This window comes from Melanerpes formicivorus, unplaced genomic scaffold, assembly GCF_026170545.1.
Source record: "Melanerpes formicivorus ecotype bairdi unplaced genomic scaffold, bMelFor1.0.p_v2 SCAF_34, whole genome shotgun sequence".
In the NCBI taxonomy this organism is placed as follows: Eukaryota; Metazoa; Chordata; class Aves; order Piciformes; family Picidae; genus Melanerpes; species Melanerpes formicivorus.
Window position 1 is genome coordinate 3,467,423 of NW_027142386.1, and position 12,105 is coordinate 3,479,527.

The 12,105-nt window shown below is 51.6% G+C and overlaps 1 protein-coding gene across 4 annotated transcripts in view; it reads right to left on the reverse strand.

The window, feature by feature from the left end:
* The window catches only part of LOXL2 (lysyl oxidase like 2), an 86,448-nt gene that overhangs the window by 70,453 nt on the left and 3,890 nt on the right, over positions 1 to 12,105 (reverse strand). For 2 of the 4 annotated variants that reach the window (XR_010989548.1, XR_010989547.1), the window contains exon 1: positions 1,143 to 1,365. The gene's annotated coding sequence lies outside the window, so the exon portion shown is untranslated. Of the gene's footprint in view, positions 1 to 389; positions 411 to 1,142; positions 1,366 to 12,105 lie in introns of those variants that run through there. The other 2 variants (XM_068156466.1, XM_068156468.1) reach the window with 2 other exon arrangements.

Consider the following 12,105-nt stretch of genomic DNA (forward strand, 5'->3'; position numbering starts at 1 on the left):
TCCAACCTCTTTGGACAACCTGGGCCAGGCTCTCAGCACCCTCAGCATCAAACATTTCTCCCTTCCCTGCAGCCTGCATCTCCCCTTTTCCAGTTTCAAGCCATCTCCCCCTTGTCCTGTCCCAAGAGGCCCTGCTCAAAACCTCTGTCCCCAGCTCTCTGAGCCGCTGCTGGCAGGCTGAGGGCTGTTGTGCAAGGGGCTGGGAAGCCCAAGCAAAGGCAGCACAGAAGTGAATCTCTTTTTTTTTCCAGCAAGGATTGTTTTGCACCTTCTGCCAATGAGAAACATCTGCACTGAAGCCTTTTGCTCTGAAAGGGGGATAAAAAAAGAAAGAGTTCTCCAGAGAGGAGAATTCAAACTGCCTCTGGAGTGGTGCTGCTGACACTTACACAATGCTGCTGGCATGGAGCTGCAGCTTGCTGCCCCGGAATGGGGCGCAGGAAAAGCATTGCCTGGGCTTGCAGCCTGTTTGCAGCAAGTCCTTTTTGACCTCAGGTTGCCCCAGAGGAGGTTTAGGTTGGCCACCAGAAGAAGCTCCTTCGCTGAAGGGTCTCTCAAAGCCCGGCCCAGGCTGCCCAGGGAAGTAGCTGAATCCCCATCCCTGGAGGTGCTTGGAAGCCGCAGGGATGTGGTGCCGAGAGCCGTGGCTTAGCCCCAGCTTTAGCAGAGAGAGAGAGAGAGAACGGTTGGGCTTGGATGAGCTGAAACCAACTAAAACCATTCGAGGATTCTCATTCCCACCCCTCTTTCCTTTTGTGCCTTGCCTGCAAGCAAGCCCGGGGAGCAAAAGCAGAATGCACCGCAAGAACCCTTGAACTTCATCCCAACATCTCTGCAGAGCACCGGCAAACGGCTGTGCCACCCCGCCCCTGCCAGACGAAGCCTCAGGGGACAAGAATGAGGGGGGGAAAAAACCCAACCCTCTGCCTTCTTCTGTCTAAACCTCATCTTTTAGAGCGAAGCAGCGGGGGGGAGACAGAAAATCCCTTCCGAGGAACGGGGGGAAGCAGCAGAAAGCAAACTCTCAGCCCCGAAGCGAGAGCGGATTCGAAGTGTTTAAGCTCATTCATCAACCCTTTCGTCTCCAGCAATAATTCCCCCGGTGGAGCTTTTTTTCCACCCCCCTCCAGGACTGGCTTTACCTCGGGAGTTAGTGGTAGGCAGCGCTGGGGGTGACCCGGGGCTCGTCCTGCTTCATGAAGTTCTTTCTCCTGGGCTGAGCTCTCCGTCCGAGCGGTCCCCTCCGGGCTGGGGGAGGTAGGAAGCCCAACATAAAATCAAATATCCTGCAGGCAGGGAAAATGTGCTGAAGGAGCTGCGGCTTCCTGGCAAATTTCACTAGAAGTTAGGCGAGCAAACCCCTCCCAAGACCCAGCCCCTTCAAGCCGGGGCTCAGGGCTGGGTGATATCATGGGCTTGTAATCTGAGCAGGACCGGGAGCAGAAAAGAAGGGGAAAAGTGGGGGGTGGGAAAAAGAAAACAGTTTAAAAAAGAACCCTCCATCATCTAACCGAAGCTGCAAGGAAGGAGGAAGGTTAGGAGCAGGAATGTTCGCTCAGGACCTTCCCGGAGAAGGAAGGTTAAGAATCACCTCAGCGGCAGCGGGATAAACCAGGCTCACAGCAGGCTTTGTGCATCCCCAGCCCGATCCAGAGCCTCTCGGTGCTGAGCTCTGCCGACCCTACCCGGTGGCAGGGTCTTGCAGGAGAGCGGCTTCAAGCTTCCAGCCCTTGCCGGGGTTTGGAGGGGTTTGCAGCGCGGCATCTCCCCAGCCAGTTAGGTATGGTCCACCTTAACCCTTCAGCAGCCAGCGACGGCTCTTTGCCAAGAGCTCAGGGGAGAACTCAGAAGTATTGAAGCTCAGAAATGCTGCTTCTTAAAAGCCCAAACCACTCAAGCTCAGAGTTATCCAAGCTCAAAGTTACTCCATTAGAAAAGGTCAGAATTACTCACTTAGAAACAACCCAAACTCAGAATTATTCAAGTTCAGAATGATGCCATTTAAAAAAGCTCAGAATTAGCCAAGCTTCAGGATTATTCAGCTTAAAAATAACCCCAAACAAAACCAATTCAATTATTCAATTTCAAAGCTCAGAACCATTCCATGCTCAGTCAGTCCAATTTCAAAGCGCAGAACCATCCAAGCTCAGAATTAGTCCACTTGAAAGCTCAGAATCATCCAAGCTCAGAATTAGTCCACTTGAAAGCTCAGAATCATCCAAGCTCAGAATTAGTCCATTTGAAAGCTCAGATTCATCCAACCTCAGAGTTAGTCCATTTGAAAGCTCAGAACCACCTAAGCTCAGAGTTAGTCCATTTGAAAGCTCAGAACCATCTAAGCTCAGAGTCAGTCCATTTGAAAGCTCAGAATTAGTCCATTTGAAAGCTCAGAACCATCCAAGCTCAGAATTAGTCCATTTGAAAGCTCAGAATCATCCAAGCTCAGAGTTAGTCCATTTGAAAGCTCAGAACCATCTAAGCTCAGAGTCAGTCCATTTGAAAGCTCAGAATTAGTCCATTTGAAAGCTCAGAACCATCCAAGCTCAGAGTCAGTCCATTTGAAAGCTCAGAACCATCCAAGCTCAGAGTCAGTCCATTTGAAAGCTCAGAACCATCCAAGCTCAGAGTCAGTCCATTTGAAAGCTCAGAACCATCCAAGCTCAGAGTTAGTCCATTTGAAAGCTCAGAACCATCTAAGCTCAGAGTTAGTCCATTTGAAAGTTCAGAACCAGCCCATTAAAAAACCCCTCAGAATTATTCAAACTCAGAATTATTCAACTTACAAGCTCAGAATCATCCAAGCTCAGAATCATCCAAGCTCAGAATCATCCAAGCTCAGAATCATCCAAGCTCAAAAATGACTAAAGTTAAAACTCAGCCCTCCAAGAGCTCAAACCAAGCCACCCAGCTCCTGCAGCCTGAGTGACTCTGTTCTCCTCCATGCCCCCAGGTACTGAAACCCATATTCATCCTTAAAGCCAAACCCCCAGACAGACAAATCAACTTCCCCTGAGCTCTGCTGTGTCAGAGCATTCAGAGCATCTGTGGTGCCAGCAGTGAAATGGTGACACTGGTCTGAGCTAGTGGAAACAGCTCTTCTGTCAACAAGGAGCAGCTGCATCAGTTGGATTTTGTTCTTCACTTTGGATTTATTCTGCCTCCAGCTTCATTCTGAGGCAAGTGGAAAACTCCTGCAAAGCTTTCAGCTGGAGGGTTTCAAGCTGGGGTGAAAAGTGTCCTCTTCCCCCCTCACACCTCCTTCCATGGAGGCTTTTAATGCCTGATCACAACTCTGACCATTTCTGTTCTCTGTAGCCATGAAAATAAGAAAACAGAGGTTTGGCTTTCCCAGAATGGCTCAGGTTGGAAGGGACCTCAGGGATCATCTGCTCCAACCTCCCTGCCGTGGGCAGGGACACCACTCAGAAGCAGAGAACTGTCAGGGTGGGAAGGGACCTCAAGGCTCAGTCAGCTCCAACCTCCTGCCATGGGCAGGGACACCTCACACCACAGCAGGTTGCTCACAGCCACATCCAGCCTGGCTGCAAACACCTCCAGGCATGAGGCATCCACCACCTCCCTGGGCAACCTGTGCCAGGCTCTCACCACCCTCATGGGCAACAACTTCTTCCTCACATCCAATCTGCATCTCCCCACTTCTAGTTCTGCTCCACCCCCTCCAGTTCTATCCCTCCCTGACACCCTCCAAAGTCCCTCCCCAGCTTTCTTGGAGCCCCCTGCAGATACTGGAAGGCCACAATTAGGTCTCCTTGGAGCCTTTTCCTCTCCAGATTGCACAACCCCAGCTCTTTCAGTCTGTCCTCACAGCAGAGCAGCTCCAGCCCTCTGCTCCTCCTCATGGCCCTTCTCTGGACACCTTCCAGCACCTCCAGACCCTTCCTGGCACAGAGGCTCTAGAGCTGGACACAGAGCTCCAGCTGTGGTCTCCGCAGGGCAGAGACACTCAATTAGATTCAGTTGCTCAAGGCCTCATCCAGCCTGGCAGGGGGATGGAATTGGATGAGCTTTAAGGTCCCTCCCAACCCAACCCATTCTGTGAATCTGTGGTCCAGAACTGGGGGTTCAGCCCAGCACAAGAGTGGCTCCACCACTGCTGCTGAGTGCAGAGTGCACTACAGCAGCTGGCAGTATTAGTAGGGTGGTGATGTCCACAGCCCTCTGGGTTGACAAAGCCTCTTGCAGGCAGCTCCCCAGTGTTAAAGGAGGAAGGAAGAAAAAAAAGCCACCCCAATATTTAGAAAGGAAAGCAGCTTCTTGTTGTGATACAGAGATTATGATGGAATCACAAAGGGAAGGGGTGGAAGGCACTTCTGGAGACCATCTGGTCAGGGGGAAGCTTGCCCAGGATCACAATAGCCAGGAGGGGTTGGAAGCTTTCCACACAAGGAGACTTCACAACCTCTCTGGGCAGCCTGCTCCAGGCCTCCAGCACCCTCACAATAAAACAGCTTCTCCTTCTGTTCTGCTGGAACCTCCTGGGTTCAGTTTGTGCCCCTTGGCTTGTCCCTGGGCACCACTGACAGGAGCCCGACCCCATCCTCATGGCCACCACCCTTTAGATGCCCAGACTTAAACCCAAGATGCCACTTGGCTTTCCCCCTCCCACCACCAAGGAAGCCCTCAGGAGAGGTAAGCAGCAGGAGAAGGACTTCCATGGTGGCCCTCAGTGCCCCAATTCTCCTGCACTGGTGCTGCTCAGGGAAGAGGTGAAAGGCTGCTGATGCTAATTGCAATTAGCACAATAATCAATCAGTAGAGTATCAGAGAAACACAGAATAGTTTCTGCTGGAGAAAGCTGTCCCAGATCAAGTCCAACCAGCAACCTAAGGTCACCAAGTCCCCAAGGGCCTTTTCCACATATTTCTTGAACCCCCCCAGGGCTGCTGACTCCACCAACCTCCCTGAGCAACCCAGGCCACTGCCTGCCCAGGTGGGTCATCTTGGGGGTCAGGCCTAGCCCAGGACTTCTCAGTGTTTCTCAGGGACATCAGAAGAGGAAAAGGAAAAAATAAAAAAGAGGAAAAATAAAAAAGGAAAAAAAAAGGAAAAATAAAAAAGGGGAAAAAAAAAGAAAAAATAAAAAAGGAAAAATAAAAAAAGAAAAAAAATAAAAACGGAAAAATAAAAAAAAGGAAAAATAAAAAAGGAAAAATAAAAAAGGAAAAAAATAAAAACGGAAAAATAAAAAAAAGGAAAAATAAAAAAGGAAAAATAAAAAAGGAACAAAATGAAAAAGGAAAAAAAGAAAAATAAAAAAGAAAAAAATAAATAAAAAAGGAAAAATAAAAAAGGAAAAATAAAAAAGGAAAAATAGAAAAGGAAAAATAAAAAAGGAAAAATAGAAAAGGAAAAATGGAAAAAGGAAAAATAAAAAATAAAAAAGAAAAAATTAAAAAAGGAAAAATAAAAAATGGAAAAATTAAAAAGGAAAAATTAAAAAAGGAAAAATTAAAAAAGGAAAAAAAAAGGAAAAATAAAAAAGGAAAAAGAAAGGAAAAAATAAAAAGGAAAAAGGGGAAAATTTAAAAAAGGAAACCTTAAAAAAAGGGAAAAGAAAAAAAGAAAAAAAAGGGAAAAGATAAAAAGAAAAAAAAGGAAAAATTAAAAAAAAATAAAAAGGAAAAATTAAAAAATACAAAGGAAAAAATTAAAAAAAGGAAAAAGAAAAAAGGAAAAAGAAAAAAGAAAAATAAAAAAGGAAAAAATTAAAAAAAAAAGGAAAAATACAAATAAGGAAAAATACAAAAAGGAAAAATACAAAAAGGAAAAAATAAAAAAGGGAAAAAATAAAAAAAAGGAAAAATAAAAAAGGAAAAATTAAAAAATAAAAAGGAAAAATTAAAAAAAAGGAAAAAGAAAAAAGGAAAAAGAAAAAAGAAAAATAAAAAAGGAAAAAATACAAAAAGGAAAAATACAAAAAGGAAAAATACAAAAAGGAAAAAATAAAAAAGGGAAAAAATAAAAAAAAAAGGAAAAATAAAAAAGGGAAAAATAAAAAAAAAGGGAAAAAATAGAAAAGGGGAAAAATAAAAAGGGGGGGAAAAATTAAAAGGGAAAAAAATTAAAAAGGGGAAAAAAATTCCAAGGGGTGTTAGGGCAGAAGCTGCCAAGAGCAGAGCTCGCTGGGGCTGGCAGGAAGCAGCACGGCCAGGGGAAGGAATGTGAGAGTGTCTGCTGAGCAGGGCACGGAGGAGCATGACAGGCAGCCCCAGGAATGTTTGCAGAAGGCCTGGGTCGGGTGAGGATAGGAGCAGCAAATGCCATCCAGGCCTTGCTGCTTGCATAAAGAGAAACATTCAGCAGCAGCTCAGCAGCAGCTCAGCAGCAGCTCAGCTCTCCCAGGCAAGGCTCTTGGATTCAGGGAATTTGCTGCCCCCTTCATCTTGCAGCTGGGTAAGACCAGAAGAGGAGCACTGAACAAAAGGAAAAGGCATAATAAAATAGTGCAGGAAAGCTCTCTAGAAACCCTTACAGGCCAGAGAACAAAAGTGCTGCTCAGACTGGAGCTGAATCATCTCAGCAGGCAGCCACTTGCCAGCCCCACCGGGCTGCTCCACCATCACTGCATCGCTTTTGGGGCTCTGTGGAGTTTGCTGCCCCTCAAGCTGTCTACAGCTACCTGAAGGGAGGTTGTAGCCAGGTGGGGGTTGGGCTCTTCTGCCAGGCAACCAGCACCAGAACAAGAGGACACAGTCTCAAGCTGTGCCAGGGGAAGTTCAGGCTGGAGGGGAGGAGAAAGTTCTTCACTGAGAGTCATTCATCATTGGATTGTGCTGCCCAGGGAGGTGGTGGAGTCCCCATCCCTGGAGGTGTTCAAGAAGGGATTGGATGTGGCACTTGGTGCCATGGTTTAGTCATGAGGTCTGTGGTGCCAGGTTGGACTTGATGACCTTTGAGGTCTCTTCCAACCTTGGTGATACTGTGAAAGCACAGAGCCACCAACCCTTCCTACCCTTTGACCTTCACAAGTTCCTCCTGACTCAAACACAAATGGTAGAGGCTGGAAGGAACCTTCAGAGATTGAGTCCAACCTCCCCCTGCCAGAGCAGGGCACACAGGAACGCATCCAGGTGGGGCTGGAAGCTCTCCACACCAGGAGACTCCACAACCTCCCTGGGCAGCCTGCTCCAGGCCTCCAGCACCCTCACACCAAACAACTTTCTCCTCCTCTTCAGGTGGAGCCTCCTGGGTTCCAGCTTGTCCCTCATCCTGTCACTGGGCATCACCAACCAGAGCCTGGCACCTTCCTCCTGACCCCCACCCACTTCTCAGCTATTGATAGACATTGATCAGATCCCCTCTCAGGCTTCTCTTCTCCAGCCTAAACAGCCCCAGGGCTCTCAATCTCCCTCCACAGCAGAGCTGTTCCAGTCCATCATCCTCAGAGCCTCTGTTGGACTCTCTCCTCTTGAGCTGGGGAGCCCCAAACCGGGCACAGCATTGCAGCTGTGTTCTTGGCAGGGCAGAGCAGAGGGGCAGCAGAACCTCCCTAGCCCTGGGCACTTTTCCTGATGCCCCCCAGGATGTGTCCTCCCATGACCACCTCCTGTAGAGGTACCAGCTGGAGCTGAGCCCCTCTCAGCCACACAGCCCAGCACCATTTCAGCTGCAGATCCCTTGCCTGGGCGATTTCCTCCTCCAGTCTGCCTGCAGGACACACCTTGGTGCCTGGACCAGCCAAGCCTGGTTTTGACCCCGCAGTCCCCAGTCATGGTCCATGCTCCCCAGAATTAGGCACAGACCATTAGGTTCTGTGATCTCTCCCAGTTTGCAGTTCTTTTCAGAAGGGAAGGCTCATTGCCTCCCCAAACCTTCTCTTTTCACCCTCTAGACGCTCTGGAGCCACAGGTCAGCTCGACCCTTCCCCACCCACACAGCAGAGCCACAAAGCTCCCTGCAGGGATGACTGAGGAGATTCCCTAGGGAAGCCAAGGGCTCTGCAGGAGGTGTTGGTGACACCTGGCAGCTTCCACACCAACTGACCCTGCTGCGAAGCTCCTGCGAGGTGTCAGAGCCCAGGGCTGGAGCCCTGCTTTTGGAGCTCAGGGGAAGGGCTGACAACCCCCAGAAACCCAAAGAAAGAGGGCAGAGCCCCCCCCCAAAAAGAAGGGGGCAGAAAAGGACAATCCCCCCCACAAAGAAAGGGGGGGAGGCAGAAAAAGCTCCCCCCCTCAAAAAGAAGGGGGGACAGGGGGGCAGAATCCAATGTGCAGACTGGATTCCTGGGATGTCCATGATTGCCAACAGCAGGGCCTGAGGTGACCTCCCAGGCTCCCAAGCCCTTGGCCTTGGCTTGCTGCTAGGATGCTGTTGAGCAGGGCTGGGGACTTGCACTGCTGCTCCTCGTGGACACAGGGCTGGAAAGAGGAGATTCGTCCTCATGGACTCACAGAGCTGTGGTGTGATCCCAGGGTGTCTCCAGGCAAGCAAACCACAGCTGGAGCACCCTGCAGGTCTCTCTGCTCCCACAGGCTTGCTGCTGGTGTGCCTGGGAGGCTGTGGGATGGGAGAATCAGGAGCCCCAGGTGCCCAGGGGAGCTCCAGCACCATCCCTTTCACAGCATAAAATCATAGAACTGTCAGGGCTGGAAGGGACCTCAAGGCTCAGCCAGGTCCAACCCCCCTGCCATGGGCAGGGACACCTCACACCACAGCAGGTTGCTCACAGCCACATCCAGCCTGGCTGCAAACACCTCCAGGCAGGAGGCTTCCACCACCTCCCTGGGCAACCTGTGCCAGGCTCTCACCACCCTCCTGGGGAACAACTTCTTCCTCACATCCAATCTCAATCTCCCAACTTCCAGTTTTGCTCCATCCCCCCCCAGTCCTATCCCTCCCTGACACCCTCAAAAGTCCCTCCCCAGCTTTCCTGTAGCCTTCTTCAGATGCTGGAAGGCCACAATTAGGTCTCCTCAGAGCCTTCTCCTCTCCAGCCTGCACAAGCCCAACTCCCTCAGTCTGTCCTCACAGCAGAGCAGCTCCAGCCCTCTGCTCCTCCTCCTGGCCCTTCTCTGGACACCTTCCAACCCCTCCAGATCCTTCCTGGCACAAAGGCTCCAGAACTGGCCCCAGAGCTGCAGCTGTGGTCTCAGCAGAGTGGAGCAGAGGGGCAGAATCCCCTCCCTGGCCCTGCTGGCCACACTTCTCTTGCTGCAGCCCAGGCTGGGATTTTCTCTAAGAAATGGCTCCAATCCCTTGGGATCTCTCTCTTCCTCCCCCCTCTGCCTGTGGTCTGCTCTAATGGCCAAAGCCATGCAGGCAATGACCACATCCTGCTTGTGTTCCATCACCCACTTGGACTTCCCATGCCTAGCAGAATGACCCCCTCCCACCCACAGGCCTCAGAACTTCTTGGTCTTGCAGCTCACAGCATCCCACCCAAGGGCACCACCAACCCCTCCCAAGGGTACCACCAACCTTCCCACACTGCACAAACAGCCCCAGACAGGATCCCTGCTCAAGTGCAGGCTCCTCACAACCCCCCCAATGGCACAGAGGTGCAGATCCCCCCCCAGGCAATATCCTGACACAATGCAGCTGGCCCCTGACCAGCACACACCAAACTCCTTCCCCATGCACACAGGCTCCTGACAGCTTCTCTCCACCTGACTGGAGCCAGGTGGGTTTGGGCTCTCCTCCCAAGGGACAAGAGGACAGGGCAAGAGGACCTGAAGGGAGGTTGTAGCCAGGTGGGGGTTGGTCTCTTCTCCCAGGCAGCCAGCACCAGAACAAGAGGACACAGTCTCAAGCTGTGCCAGGGGAGGTTTAGGCTAGAGGTGAGGAGAAAGTTCTTCCCAGAGAGAGTTGTTGGCCACTGGAACATGCTGCCCAGGGAGGTGGTGGAGTCCCCATCCCTGGAGGTGTTCAAGAGGGGATTGGATGTGGCACTTGGTGCCATGGTCTAGTCATGAGCTCTGTGGTGCCAGGTTGGACTTGATGATCTTTGAGGTCTCTTCCACCCTTGGTGATACTGAGACCAGGCTGAGGGGGCTTGCAGCAGAGGAGCCTGAGGGCTGCCCTCACTGCAGGGGATGAAGATGTGCAGGACTGGAGCCAGGCTCTGCTCAGGGATGTCCAAGGACAGACAAAGGGCTGGAGATGAGGAGAAAGTTCTTCCCAGAAGGAGGAATTGGCCACTGGGATGTGCTGCCCAGGGAGGTGGTGGAGTCAGCATCCCTGGAGGTGTCCAAAAAGGCTTGGATGTGGCACTGGGAGCCAGGGTTTGGTTAGTCATAAGGTGTTGGGTGACAGCTTGGACTTGATGATCTCTGAGGTCTTTTTCAACCTTATTGATTCGAGGACAGGGCAAGAGGACAGGGCCTGAAGTTGCCCCCAGAGGAGGTTTAGGTTGGATAGCAGAAGAAACTTCTTCACTTGGAAGGGTTCTCCAAGCCTGGCCCAGGCTGCCCAGGGAGGTGGCTGAGTCCCCATCCCTGGAGGGGTTTCCAAGCCACAGAGATGTGGTGCTGAGGGCCATGGCTTAGCCCCAGCCTCGGTGGAGTTGGAGAATGCTTGGGCTGGCTGATCTTGGAGGGCTTTTCTAACTAAAACCCTTCCATGGCTCCAACAGCAGCTCAGCCAGCCAGGAGATGAGCCCAGCAGGGTGTAGGCAAAGCCCTGCCCCTACAAAAAGCAAGTGAAAAGAGTGAGATTCCTGGAAGGGAAAAGGGTTGGAGAGCTGCAGCTTCACCCAGCAGAGGGAACTGCCCCAAGGGGAAAGCAGAGTCAGCTAATGCCACACGTGCAGGACAATGGTTCCCTGGCCATGGCACCACCTCCACGAGTCTGGGGAGGAGAGCTGCACTTTGTGTGGTTAGCCCAGGGGCTAGCAGAGGCCCTGGAGGTTCCCATCCCCTCCCACTAGATGGCAAGAGGCCCCCTCCTAACAGCACAGCCTCTGCATCCCCGCCGCGCTGGCCAGGGGGCAACAGCCCCAGAAGGGATTTCTGGCCCTGAACCACAGAATAGGGGAGGCTGAAAGGGACCTCCAGAGACCATCAAGTCCAACCCCCCTGCCAAAGCAGGATCACCCAGGAACACATCCAGATGGGTCTTGAAAGCCCCCAGAGAAAGAGGCTCCACAGCCTCTCTGGGCAGCCTGCTGCAGGGCTCCAGCACCCTCACACCAAAGAAGTTTCTCCTCCTGTCAAGGTGGAGCCTCCTGGGCTCCAGCTCATGCCAGCTGCCCCTTGTCCTGCCACAGGGCACCACTGCCAAGAGCCTGGCACCTTCTCCTTGAAACCCACCCCTCAGATATTTGCCAGCATTAGTAAGAGCACTAAGCAGACCTCCCTGGCCTCCCACCCTGCCCAGCAGGGCCCTTGGGAACATCAACTCCAAGCACTAACCCTACTGCACCAAGTTCACCTCAAGAAAGTTCTGTCCAGGAGGAAGGGAGAAGAGAGGAGGAACTGAACAGGAGGAGGCCTTTGGGTTGTGTGAGGAGGAGGAGGAGGAGGAGGATGCTCAGGAACACCACATCCTGCTCTCCATTGCTCCCAGGCACACACAGCAAATCCTTCCTCATCCATAAAAGGCATTCTGGAGACATCTGCCAGAGCATCTCTGCTGCTGATTCACTGGGGCAGGCCACAGAAGATGTCCTAACAAGGCCAAGTGCCTGCAAGGGGCTCTGCCCTAAGGCACAAACCCCAGCAATTAGTTCAAGGAGAGAGATTCCACTTGGTGAGGTTGCAGAGAGAGCTCAGTGCCAGGCCAGGACATGAGGTGCAGGAGGGAGTGCTGCTGGGGAACCACAGAATGGTTTGGATTGGAAGGGACCTCCAAAGGTCATCCAGGCCAAACCCCTTTGCAGTCAGCAGGGACATCCTCAACCAGATCAGGGCCCTGCTGAGCTTCACCTTGAATATCTCCAGGCATGGGGCCTCAACCACCTCCCTGGGTAACCTGTTGCAGTGTTCCACCACCCTCATGGGGCAGAACTTCTTCCTCACATCCAATCTAAATCTGCTCTGCTCTAGCCTGAAGCCATTGCCCCTGGTCCTGTCCCTGCAGGCCTTTGCAAACAGCCTCTCTCCATCCTTCCTGTAGCCTTCAGCTACTGGAAGGCAGCTCTAAGGTCCT